Raw genomic sequence first — 13,893 nt, 5'->3', positions numbered from 1 at the left:
CATTTTTTACCAGAATTTTGTAAAGGTTTCCAATGATGGATAATGTCTTTGGTCCGAGGCTAAAACGTGGTAAAAAATGATTAGCAATAAACAACCCAAAATTGCATTTATCGTTGTGTAAAATGATTGTATATATATCGACTTGAGAATGGTCCAGGACGGACCGAAACGTCGTCGTCCCTTCAACTTCTAGTGTGTGGTCTGGTCAACATTGTATATATATATATATATATATATATATATATATATATATATATATATATATATATATATATATATATATATATATAATATGTACATGTGTATGTAACGTCAACCAATATGTAACTAGCTACAAAAGATTCCTGGAACCCATTATGTGCCTCTTTAACCCTTTCCACCACAGCCCACGGGATGGGGGTGCACAATAAAGAAATTGAGTTGTAAGCATAGTGGATTCTTATTTTCAACTGTATTTACTTTTTCAGGGTGTACAATACTTAATATTCAACTACGTCTCTTTTTATTGACAGGGGAGGACGCGGCCGTAGACGGACCTAAGAGATCTGTCTCCACTGTCTGTCAGATACCGGATCTGTCTCCATCTCCATGGCGCTCTGAGGTAAATATATATATATATATATATATATATATATATATATATATAAATATATATATATATATATATATATATATATATATAATATATAATATATATATATATATATATTTATTATATTATTATCTATTTTAATGAAAGACGGACATGCTCATAAGCGGGAACACACACGCACGCAAACTGAAGCGCGGACGGGCACACGCACGCACACACTCTCCCATATACATATAATGTCTGGTAGTGTATAGAGTGAATTTGAAGCCGGCGAGAGAGGCAATCCAATAGATAAAGCCACCCAAGAGGCAGCACGGGCATGAATAACCCGTAACAATCCAATACTATACAGAGAGCCTTTACACACACTCTCCACCTGGCTACCGTTCTGTTTACGGGGAGTAGAGAGGGAGGAGAAACGGAGGAAGAGGACGTGGAAAAAGAGGGATGAAGAAAGATAGCGAGAGGAGGGTAGTGAGATGGAGGAAAGGCGAATGAAGAAGGAATAGAGAGGGAGGAGATTGGAAAGACGGAGACAGAGAAGGGTGAGAAGAGGAACACAGGGTAACGAAAGTTAGGAATATATCAACTAACGAAGCGATGGGATAACACGAGGACGAGAGATGGAAAGGGTGTTGTTTTGAAGAGTGGGAGAGGGATGGTGAGGGTGTGGCACTGTGGGAGAGGAATGGTGAGGGTATGGCACTGTGGGAGAGGGATGGTGAGGGTGTGGCACTGTGGGAGAGGAATGGTGAGGGTGTGGCACTGTGGGAGAGGGATGGTGAGGGTGTGGCACTGTGGGAGAGGAATGGTGAGGGTGTGGCACTGTGGGAGAGGAATGGTGAGGGTGTGGCACACACACACACACACACACACACACACACACACACACACACACACACACACACACACACACACACACACACAACACAGGCGGGACGCGAACAAGGGGACACAGGTGGAAACAGAGTACCCACATGAGCCACAGGGACGTTAGAAGGAACTTTTTCAGTGTCAGTTTAGTTAACGGATGGAATACATTAGACAGTGATGTGGTGGAGGCTGACTCCATACACAGCTTCAAGTGTAGATATGATAGAGCCCAGTAGGCTCAGGAATCTGTACACCAGTTGATTGACCGTTGAGAGGCGGGACCAAAGAGCCAAAGCTCAACCTCGCAAGCACAAATAGGTGAGTACAAATAGGTGAGTACACACATACACACACAAGGAGGGAGCGGGGAGATATGATAGCAGCATACAAAATACTTAGGAGGATTGACAGAGTGAAAATAGACGAAATGTTCAAACAGAATACCAACGGAACAAGGGGACGTGGGGTGGAAGCTGGAGAAACAGATCAGTCATAGAGATGTTAGCAAGGTTTCTTTTAGCGTGAGAGTAGTGGGAAAATGAACTAACATAGGACATTGTGGAAGCTAAACTATTCATAGCTTTAAAACTAGGTATGATGGAGAAAACAGGAGTAGTTCCATTAATCAACCCAAAGCTAGAAAGACGGGACCCAAGAGCCAACGCTCTATCCTGCAGGCGCAAATAGGTTGTGAGTACACACACATACACTATACACACTATACCCATACACTATACACTGCGGCGTGTTTTTCCTTGTCGGTTTAACAAGAGCGATCATTGACGCATTCATTCAGATTAACAAGGTCATGTTCATGATATATTTGGTTGGGGTGAACCCCGCGACACCCTGCCCGCAAGCCTCCCCCTCCCTCAACACACTGCCCGCAAGCCTCACCCCTCCCTCAACACCCTGCCCGCAAGCCTCACCCTCCCTCAACACCCTGCCCGCAAGCCTCACCCCTCCCTCAACACACTGTAATGTTAGGACAAAAGACAGTAGTAATGACAGCAGACTCAGACATGTGTATGATAGATACGACATGGCAGTTATTACCAGCATAGAAAAGGCAGCCTCTGTCGGCTATTGAAATGAATCATCGCCCTCTCTTTGTCTCTGTCTCTGTCTGCCCCCCCCCCCTCTCTCTCTCTCTCTCTCTCTCTCTCTCTCTCTCTCTCTCTCTCTCTCTCTCTCTCTCTCTCTCTCTCTCTCTCTCTCTCTCTCTCTCTCTCTCTCTTTCTCTCTCTCTCTCTCTCTCTCTCTCTCTCTCTCTCTCTCTCTCTCTCTCTCTCTCTCTCTCTCTCTCTCTCTCTCTCTCTCTCTCTCTCTATTTCTCTCTATTTCTCCCTCTATTTCCCTCTCTATTTCTCTCTCTGTTTCTCTCTATCTTCCTAGAAACAAAAACAAGAATCTACCGAACCTGGTACTGTTCTCTCCCTTATGAAAAAAAGAGGAGCATCGTATCAGGACATGAAGCCGAGTCTGAGGAACACCAACGACACACTCTCGTGTCTCCCCCATTCCGGTCTTAACACAAGTGCTGGATTCCCTTCCCTCCACACTTTTCACTCCTTTATAGTTATCGCTGCCAGTAATCCGTGAAGACGGGAAGTGGTGTTATAGGGATTCAGGCACCGGATCCACCCAGAGAGAGAGAGAGAGAGAGGTTCAGGTCGTACAGGGAAACCTACGATCTCGTGTCTTGCTCGTCGTGTTCAATCCCACAAGAGAAATATTTGGAGATTCTTCCGACGTTTATATTCGTGCTTAGGTAAGCGAGAAACGTTGCTGAGTTTAAGCAGCAAAACAAATCCAGTTTGGGGCGTGTGGGAGGTGAATTTTGGACGATTATGTTCACAGTTATTTACTGATATGTGGAGAAGATAGCAGGAAGGAAAATGGTTGTTGGATGACTGGATACTGAGTGTTACTGAGGGCTAGCGTAAGTGAGGGGGTGAGAAGAGTGAGGGGTGAGCTAGGAGAGTGAGAGGTGAGCTAGGAAAGTGAGGGGTGAGCTAGGAGAGTGAGGGGTAAGCTAGGAGAGTGAGAGGATGAGCTAGGAGAGTGAGGGGTAAGCTAGGAGAGTGAGGGGTGAGGTAGGAGAGTGAGGGGTGAGGTAGGAGAGTGAGGGGTGAGCTAGGAGAGTGAGGGGTGAGCTAGGAGAGTGAGAGGTGAGCTAGGAGACTGAGAGGATGAGCTAGGAGAGTGAGGGGTGAGCTAGGAGAGTGAGGGGTGAGCTAGGAGAGTGAGGGGTGAGATAGGAGACTGAGAGGGTGAGCTAGGAGAGTGAGGGGTAAGCTAGGAGAGTGAGGGGTGAGCTAGGAGAGTGAGGGGTGAGCTAGGAGAGTGAGGGAGTGAGAGTGAGTGCGGTATATACTCTTGAGAGTGTGAGCTAGGAGAGTGAGGGAGTGAGAGTGAGGGCGGTATATACTCTTGAGAGTGTGAGCTAGGAGAGTGAGGGAGTGAGAGTGAGGGCGGTATATACTCTTGAGAGTGTGAGCTAGGAGAGTGAGGGAGTGAGAGTGAGGGCGGTATATACTCTTGAGAGTGTGAGCTAGGAGAGTGAGGGAGTGAGAGTGAGGGCGGTATATACTCTTGAGAGTGTGAGCTAGGAGAGTGAGGGAGTGAGAGTGAGGGCGGTATATACTCTTGAGAGTGTGAGCTAGGAGAGTGAGGGAGTGAGAGTGAGGGCGGTATATACTCTTGAGAGTGTGAGCTAGGAGAGTGAGGGAGTGAGAGTGAGGGCGGTATATACTCTTGAGAGTGTGAGCTAGGAGAGTGAGGGAGTGAGAGTGAGGGCGGTATATACTCTTGAGAGTGTGAGTGTGTGGTAACATCTTCCTGCCCGCGACCAGAGGGATAATTTAGTACCATTATTTACTCAGTGGCACCTCAGCCGTCGGCGGTGTTGCCATTTCACTGGACATGTGCCCCATCTCCCCCCCGGGAAGGCAATTGTTTCAAGGAGATTAGTCAACAGGTGTGTGAAGGGCTGTTGAGCTTCTCTGAGCCTTGATTCCATCTAAACGTTTTCGATTCGCTTTGGTTTTATACATTTTCAACTGCTGTTAACTAGTGTAAATTAAATATTATTGTTTATGCTAAACGTGTTTTACAAATGTTCGAACATTTGTTTTACAAATGTTCGTTGTTTGTAAACAAATTGGCGTAGTGTTTATATGCTATTAAAGCACCGCCAGTATGCTTAATATAGCATCGCCATCTCGCCTCAGTTTACACAAACTCAGTTGACAGATAAACTCAATTAATACGACGCAGGAAATTTAAATATATTTTTTGAGACGGAGAAATTGAATGCGTCTTGTGTGTTTTTTTTTTATCGGTGATGTGATGACTTAACATTTAAGCTGAGCTGGTTCCGTCAAACAGTCTCAGTACACCATCCCGTCCTCACACTAGGCTGGTTAAAGCAGCGGTCAGACGCACTCATCAATTTTAGCATACTGTGTATTCAAAAATGCTTTGTTCTCATATATAAAGTAATATTATTATTCATTCAAATTCTATGTATAGTTAGGCGTAGGTTAGGTGTTTTAAGTTCTGTTGGCGAATATTTGTATTTGTAGTACGTGGGTGAAGCATTTACAGCGTTGTGGTTCGAACAAAAGTCGTCAGCGAAGCACTTGTTCCGGAAGTGTTCGGACGACATCAGCTGTGAGTCGTGTGTAAACCGTTTATCATTCATAAACAGCTGGGGTTTGGCGGGTGCATGGAATGGACTTTGGCCTTTGTTGATGAGGACTGGCTGCTGCCCACTACAGAATGACGAACCCAGCAATGTGGTGAGTTGGTCCATTGTCTAGAGGAGACAGACGTCTAAGCCAATCAAATAACAGGACTCATAATTGGCCAATGCTAGCGTAGCTCTTGGACCGTTTAGGGCGAGTGGAACTTCTCCAAACGGGTATAAGGACTGTATTACATTCCAGAACTAGGGATTGGCATGTGACCTCATGCTTGGCGGAATGACCTGACCTCTGACCTCATCCTTGGCGGAATGACCTGACTTATGACCTCAGACGAGCCACAGAGTGACGAGTGACGTCACAGCTCAACCAAGCTAATCCCCACTGCACCAAAGTTGCCTCTTGCTCACAGCTGAATACCTTGTTGTCATTTTCTCTTCTGCCTCTTGTAGGATCTACCAGCAACGACGTACGACGGCCATCGTGACGCCTTTGAGCTGCTCACGTCGTGCTCTATCCGACCATTGTAAACACAGTGGTCCCAGCTGTATGCAGAGCAGTTTAAACACCTGTCCACAAGGGGCAACGAACACCGTCCATTTCAAGGTAATGTGAACTCAATTCTCACATTGTTTAAACACAATATAGGCTGTAATATTGCCAATAAATGTGACCACACTGCTAAATTATAGGAGATTCACACATTCATCTATAATGTGTGTGATTTTGTGTACTGTGAAAGGAGAATATTGATAGAGTGTGTGGGTGTTGGGTAAGGCAGGTCGCTCTGAAGGTTGTGTTGATGAGTCGGGTGTTGAATGACGGCTGTGTTGATGAGTCGGGTGTTGAATGAACCGCTGTTTTGTTGATGGTGAATGTATTTGTAGACCAGGGCATTCATTCTGTGGTACAGATTGAAAGATAACATTTGATTAAAATTGGAAAAAAAAGCTATTTTTGTGTGCGTGTATTTGAATGTGTGTGTGTGTGTAGAGGTAAACCTGTTCTCTCACTTATTGCATCGCGTAGAGAACTCCATCAACCACAAAATTCATGTCTGTGTGTTTTAATGAAATGGACTAATGACGCAACCCGTCCTCGACTCAAGTCCATTCCATCCAGCGGTCGACCCCACAGACGCATTCATAAATTTTAACATGCTGTTTATTCAAAACGGGAATTTTCTCAAGTATAAATTAATATTATAATATATTAGCATATTGTGTATATATAGGCATAGGATAGGTTAGGTTAGGTATTTAGGTTCTGTTGGCGATTATTTGTATTTGTAGTACGTGGGTGAAGCATTTATAGCGTTGTGATTCGAACAAAATTCGTCAGTGAAGCACTTGTTCCGGATATGTTCGAACGTCAGCAGTTGTGAGTCGTGTGTAAACCGTTTTTCATTCATAAACAGGGGGTTTGGCGGGTGCATGGAATCACTTTTGGATCTTTGTTTGGAGGACGGGCTGAATGACGGCATAGCTCTTGGCTCTTAAAGTGAGTGAGTGAGTGAGTGAGTGAGTGAGTGAGTGAGTGAGTGAGTGAGTGCGTGCGTGCCACTCACACTTTCGTTAATGTGTACAGTCTTACTACCAAGGTATATACACTTGAGGGATGTGCTGTATAATATATAAACCCCATATTTTTATAATGTATACAGTTTTTTGTGTAGTTCCGAGTGTATTTACAGGGATTTCTTTAATTTCTCAGTATGTATATACGGAGATTTATTTCTCAGTATATATACATCATTAAATATTCTTCGTAACTTCTAGTTACAGTCTAGTTGATGTTTAGAAAAAAAGATAGACTGGGGCCATAGTGATCCTTGCAGTCGTCAGCCTTTAATGAACAGTTAAAAGTCAGTTAAACAGTTAAACAGTCACAGTTAATGACCGTTTTGTCTTGACACACACTATTGACACAGTTGGGAATCATGGTAGTGTCGCACTAATGACACGGAACGCACGTACACCCTCTGATAATGATGGAAGTATTGCGGAAACTATAAACAAATCACAAGATACAGTTGACGGAGGTGAGAAAAAGCTTTGACACTCGTTCTGCCGAAAAACAAACTGTGTAGAGGCTATAATTATCAGAAGTCAAGGCGGTGCCTGACAGGGCGGCGCGAGGGTGAATTCCGGAGAGGAGTGGTAAGAAAGGCAGGCAGGCTGGCAGGCAGGCAGGTAGGTAGGCAGGCAGGCAGGCAGGTAGGTAGGCAGGCAGGCAGGGAGGCAGGGAGGCAGGCAGGCAGGCAGGTAGGCAGGCAGGCAGGGAGGCAGGGAGGCAGGCAGGCAGGCAGGGAGGGAGGCAGGCAGGCAGGCAGGCAGGCAGGCAGGCAGGCAGGCAGGGAGGGAGGCAGGCAGGCAGGCAGGCAGGGAGGCAGGCAGGGAGGCAGGGAGGCAGGCAGGCAGGCAGGCAGGGAGGGAGGCAGGGAGGCAGGCAGGCAGGCAGGGAGGCAGGCAGGCAGGCAGGCAGGCAGGCAGGCAGGCAGGCAGGCAGGGAGGGAGGGAGGCAGGCAGGCAGGCAGGCAGGCAGGCAGGGAGGCAGGCAGGCAGGCAGGCAGGCAGGGAGGCAGGGAGGCAGGCAGGCAGGCAGGCAGGGAGGGAGGCAGGCAGGGAGGCAGGCAGGGAGGGAGGCAGGCAGGGAGGCAGGCTGGCTGGCTGGCTGGCTGGCTGGCTGGCTGGCTGGCTGGCTGGCTGGCTGGCTGGCTGGCTGGCTGGCTGGCAGGCAGGCAGGCTGGCTGGCTGGCTGGCTTACTTGCTTGCTTGCTTTTAGGACAGTGTCTCGCATGAAGACAATAACACAAGCCGAATATATCACAAGTCTCCCGTGTTTTAAGCCGACGGGGCGTCCACCCAGTCCTCGTGTGACGATCGTATGGACTCCGGCACTGGCAATACGTCTTTCTGCACTCGTAAATTCAGTTTTGTCTCAATTGCAGCACGACCTTGCAACATTAGTGCTCCGCTGAGGCCTCATATCGGCTCACGTGCTTCGCTTTCCGTGTGGGTGCGGTCCCCCCATGTAGGCTCACGTGCTTCGCTTTCCGTGTGGGTGCGGTCCCCCCATGTAGGCTACATCGCCACAGATGCTTATCGCATTATCTGCATTGACCTTGTTGCTATGTCCTTGTGTGTGTGTGTGTTCTTGTGTAGCTGTGGTAGATGGCTTGGTGGTGAAGTTAACTGTTAAGGGGACTGTTATTGGGTAATTCTTTCGATATTTGTTAAGTCTCATTCTCTCTGGTTCTCTCTCGTTCTCTCTCTCTCTCGTTCTCTCTCTCTCTCGTTCTCTCTCTCGTTCTCTCTCTCGTTCTCTCTCTCGTTCTCTCTCTCTCGTTCTCTCTCTCGTTCTCTCTCGTTCTCTCTCTCGTTCTCTCTCTCGTTCTCTCTCTCGTTCTCTCTCTCTCTCTCTCGTTCTCTCTCTCGTTCTCTCTCTCTCTCTCTCTCTCGTTCTCTCTCTCGTTCTCTCTCTCTCTCTCTCTCTCTCTCTCTCTCTCTCTTTCTCTCTCTCTCTCTCTCTCTCTCTCTCTCTCTCTCTCTCTCTCTCTCTCTCTCTCTCTCTCTCTCTCTCTCTCTCTCTCTCTCTCTCTCTCTCTCTCTCCTCCCAATAGCCATCCCGCCACTGCATCTTGACCATCCGGGTCCTGTTCCACCAGAGGGAAATTATCTCCGTCCGTCCCCCCCCCTAACTGTCACATTTTTCCCCACAACCTTTCCCTTCCCTATCCCCCCTTGTATATATCTCCCTATCCCCTCTCCTACACGTCAGCTGACCCCCCCCCCATCCTCATCCCCAGCTCCTTTCCTCGTTAGGTGCTAATTTTACAATTCTGCTTAAATTACGACTTCTTATGGTTTCCAATACTAAAGGAGGAAAATTAGAATTGGTGGTGGTATAGGGGTGGGGGTTGAGGGTGGTGGGGCTGGGGTTGAGGGTGGTAGGGTGGGGGGTTGAGGGTGGTGGCTGGTGGGGGGTTGAGGGTGGTAGGGTGGGGGGGGTTGAGGGTGGTAGGGTGGGGCTGGGATTGAGGGTGGTAGGGTGGGGGGGGTTGAGGGTGGTAGGGTGGGGGGTTGAGGGTGGTGGCTGGTGGGGGGTTGAGGGTAGTGGCTGGTGGGGGGTTGAGGGTGGTGGGGCTGGGGTTGAGGGTGGTAGGGTGGGGGGTTGAGGGTGGTGGCTGGTGGGGGGTTGAGGGTAGTGGCTGGTGGGGGGTTGAGGGTGGTGGCTGGTGGGGGGTTGAGGGTGGTGGCTGGTGGGGGGTTGAGGGTGGTGGGCTGGGGTTGAGGGTGGTGGGGTGGGGGTTGAGGGTAGTGGCTGGTGGGGGGTTGAGGGTGGTGGTGGGCTGGGGTTGAGGGTGGTGGGGTGGGGGTTGAGGGTAGTGGCTGGTGGGGGGTTGAGGGTGGTGGTGGGCTGGGGTTGAGGGTAGTGGCTGGTGGGGGGTTGAGGGTGGTGGGCTGGGGTTGAGGGTGGTGGGGTGGGGGTTGAGGGTAGTGGCTGGTGGGGGGTTGAGGGTGGTGGTGGGGAGGGGGGTTGAGGGTGGTGGTGGGCTGGGGTTGAGGGTAGTGGCTGGGATCGTTGTACAGACGCTGTAATAACAGCTATAATATTTTGTCATGGTACCACAAGGCAGGCGTGCGCTCGCGCCCTCGCGCGCACACTATTCCAAAGGAAACAGTGTTAGTATAAATGGGGTGAAGTCAGAGTGGGAAAACGTTGCAAGTGGAGTGCCTCAGGGCTCTGTCCTGGGACCTCTGTTATTTATAATATATATATAAATGATTTAGATTCAGGTTTGAACAGCAGTATTTGCAAATTTGCCGATCATACAAAAATCGGGACAGAAATAAACACGGAAAAGGACTCACTATTACTTCAAGACGATCTAATTAGGGTTGAAATTGTCAAAAGATTGGCAAATGCAGTTTAATGCTGACACATGTAAAGTTTTGAGGCTAGGTAATGATGATAGTTACAAGATACGAGCTAGATGGTGTTGGGATTGCGAAAGGGATCTGGGAGTTATGATTAGTAAGAATTTAAAACACCCAAAAAATCAATGCCATAAGTGTTCTTAATAAGGCAAATAGGACACTGGGATTTATTAATCGAAGCGTTAGTAACAAGACACCTGGTGTGGTTCTTCAGCTATATCTTGCTCTGGTTAGGCCCCATTTAGATTATGCAGTTCAGTTTTGGTCGCCGTACTATAGAATGGATATAAATTCACTTGAACGCGTCCAGCGTAGGATGACTAAGTTAATCCCACAAATTAGAAACCTGTCATGTGAAAAAAAAATTGACAAAGCTTAATTTACATTCTCTAGAAAGGATGAATAGATAGGTAGAGTTAAATAGAGAAATAGATGGATAGATGGAGAAATAAAGACTTCAGAGATGGATAGATAGAGATAGATTGATAAATAGATGGCTGGGCCAGTATGTTGACAGTTTAATCTCGGCCTCAAAGATGGCGGAGTGTAACCTTGTATTAGCTGGCCGGGTTGGTTTGGTGGCTGTTTTGCGCGCGCGCACACAACCCCCCCCCCCCCCCACACACACACACACACACACACACTCCGGTGGGGCCTGTGGCTGAGCGGACAGCACGCTGGATGCGTGATCGTGTGATCCCGGGTTCGATTCCGGGTGCCGGCAATAAACAATGGGCTTTCTTTCTTTCACACTGATACCCCTGTTACCTAGCTGTAAATAGGTACCTGAGAGTTAGTAAGCTGTTACGGGCTGCTTCCTGGGATATGTGTGATGTGGGGGAAAAAATAAAATAGTAGTTAGTAACAGTTGATTGACAGTTGAGCGGCGGGCCGAAAGAGCAGAGCTCAACCCCCGCAAGCACAACTAGGTGAATACACACACCCACCCCTCTCCGCACACACACACACACCCACCCCTCCGCGCACACACACACACACACACACACACACACACACACACACACACACACACACACACACACACACACACACACACACACACACCCAACCACCCACCACTCCCACCCCACACACACCCCTCCCCACACACACACACACACACCCCTCCCCACACACACACACACCCACCCCTCCCCACACACACATACCCACCCCTCCCCACACACACACACCCACCCCTCCCCACACACACACACACCCACCCCTCCCCACACACACACACACCCACCCCTCCCCACACACACACACACCCACCCCTCCCCACACACACACACACACCCACCCCTCCCCACACACACACACCCATTCCTCCCCACACACACCCCTCCCACCACACCCACCCACTACACCCACGGGTGAATATCCCTGTGTTGTGGCAGCAAATACTGAAAGCCCTTTACAGGGAGAAGCACAACAAGACACGCTCAGAGTCACTCACGTGAAAAGGGGATCAGGTGAACCCCGGAATCCATTCCGAAAAGTGGAACGATGTTGTGGGTGGTAGTTGTGGTTTAGGGGGGGGATGGTTGGGGGGGTGGTAGTTGTGGTTTAGGGGGGGAGGGAGGGGGATGGTTGGGGGGGCAGGGAGGGGGATGGTTGGGGGGGCAGGGAGGGGGGATGGTTGGGGGGGGGGAGGGAGGGGGATGGTTGGGGGGGGGTGTTAGTTGGGGGCAAAGCGGGTGGGGGTGTGGGGGGATTTCTTGACTGGTTTTCAGTGTATTTAACAGGGAGAGGATTCACGAAGTAGTTACGCAAGCACTTGCGAACCCATCAATCATGTCTCCAGGACATGATTGATGACTCCATGTCTCTTATGGCGCCTAACAGCTGGGTGGACAGCGCTTCGGATTCGTAGTCCTGAGGTTCCGGGTTCGATCCCCAGTGGAGGTGGAGATAAATGGGTAAAATGTTTTTCACCCCTGATGCCCCTATTACCTAGCAGTAAATAGGTACCAGGGAGTTAGTTAGCTGTCACGGGCTGCTTCCTGGGTGTGGAGGCCTGGTCGAGGACCGGGCCGCGGGGACACTAAGCCTTGAAATCATCTCAAGATAGGACCTGCAGGCGGTATAAGCAGACGCAGGCCTACCTGTAGGTAGGTAGGATATGTAGGCCTACACAACAAGAACTCATTTACATTTTTTTCGTATTTTTTTGGTTCGTACGGTTTTGGGTAAGAAAAAGTTGTTTCTTACGCAGAGGCTCATTAAGCTCTAGCCCTTAGGACGCGGGAGCTGGATTATGGCTGATTTATTAATTGATAAAGATTAAGCCACCCAAGAGGTGGCACGGGCATGAATAGCCCGTAAGAGCGGATTATGACTGATTGATTGATGATTGATGAAGATTAAGCCACCCAAAAGGTGGCACGGGCATGAATAGCCCGTAAGTGGTGGCCCCTTTGAGCCATTACCAGTATCAATAGAGGATTATGACTCGCTCTTCCCAGTATACATATCGTATACGTATGTGATACATGTCACTTGAGTTGAAATCGGGATATGTATAATTTGTCCAATGTAACTGGCGGCCAGACGACAGACAGGTGAACACACCGACATCTCTCCTCGCGCGGCGAGGCATAAATACCACAAAATATATAACCCTCCACAGTCACCACTCTTGGGGGCACACCTCACAGCACCGCTCCTGTGCCAGGTAAGTCCACTACGGGCTCACCATAGCCCGTGCTACTTGCCCCGCTCCTGTGCCAGGTAAGTCCACTACGGGCTCACCATAGCCCCGTGCTACTTGCCCCGCTCCTGTGCCAGGTAAGTCCACAACGGGCTCACCATAGCCCGTGCTACTTGGAACTTGTTCCGAGTAGCTGAATCTATAACAACAACAACAACCACTCTTGGGGGGGGGGTCGATGGGGGGGGGGGGTAGCTGGGGTGGGGGTCGATGGGGAGGCCTAGGGTAGCTGGGGTGGGGGTCGATGGGGGGGGGGGTAGCTGGGGTGGGGGTCGATGGGGAGGCCTAGGATAGCTGGGGTGGGGGTCGATGGGGGGGGGGGTAGCTGGGGTGGGGGTCGATGGGGGGGGGTAGCTGGGGTGGGGGTCGCCAGTGTATATGGTTCTTCAGCCAGCTGGTTTTAATGAGACTTTCGAGGACCTTGTTAAACAAAACATTAACGATAACCCAATGATCTTCAGAAGTATTGACCCCTGTAATGACCCCTCCTTCACCCTGCCGAGAACTGGATGTGGTGGTGGTTATCTTCTTGAGGTTATCTTGAGATGATTTCGGGGCTTTAGTGTCCCCGCGGCCCGGTCCTCGACCAGGCCTCCACCCCCAGGAAGCAGCCCGTGACAGCTGGCTAACACCCAGGTACCTATTTTACTGCTAGGTAACAGGGGCATAGGGTGAAAGAAACTCTGCCCATTGTTTCTCGCCGGCGCCTGGGATCGAACCCAGGACCACAGGATCACAAGTCCAGCGTGCTGTCCGCTCGGCCGACCGGCCGATGGTGACAGGAAGGCCCGTAGGAGTACTCAGACCCATGAAAATAGTGAGAGCAAGGCCATTAGAAATAGGGAAAATTTTCCTAGGTGATATCTTACGGGCTATGTTTAGTAGCACGGGGTATGGTGAGCCCCGTAATAGAGTGCATACACATGTCTCTGTTTACACCTCCTTTACTGCGCCTGAGGGAGACGAAGTCGTCTATGTTGGCATCCGGATTACAAACTCGAGAACACGTTTATATAAACTTTGTCGTCTTAGTGTAGTAAATCTGGATTCTTGGCGTGGGACGGAGTA

General features: G+C 49.4%; 2 protein-coding genes across 3 annotated transcripts in view; one reads left to right on the top strand and one right to left on the bottom strand.

The window, feature by feature from the left end:
- Positions 1 to 5,772, top strand: part of LOC138356725 (tol-Pal system protein TolA-like) — a 217,043-nt gene extending 211,271 nt beyond the window's left edge. For both annotated transcript variants that reach the window (XR_011224584.1, XR_011224583.1), the window contains 2 exons: positions 513 to 601; positions 5,625 to 5,772. The gene's annotated coding sequence lies outside the window, so the exon portion shown is untranslated. The remainder of the gene's footprint in view (positions 1 to 512; positions 602 to 5,624) is intronic.
- Gpa2 (Glycoprotein hormone alpha 2) overlaps positions 1 to 13,893 on the bottom strand; it is a gene marked incomplete at its 5' end in the record, with an annotated part of 73,526 nt that overhangs the window by 47,634 nt on the left and 11,999 nt on the right.

The sequence above is a fragment of the Procambarus clarkii genome, chromosome 7, assembly GCF_040958095.1.
Source record: "Procambarus clarkii isolate CNS0578487 chromosome 7, FALCON_Pclarkii_2.0, whole genome shotgun sequence".
Classification (NCBI taxonomy): domain Eukaryota; kingdom Metazoa; phylum Arthropoda; class Malacostraca; order Decapoda; family Cambaridae; genus Procambarus; species Procambarus clarkii.
The sequence above is the reverse complement of the archived record's forward strand: the minus strand, read 5'-3'. Positions and strand labels throughout refer to the sequence as shown.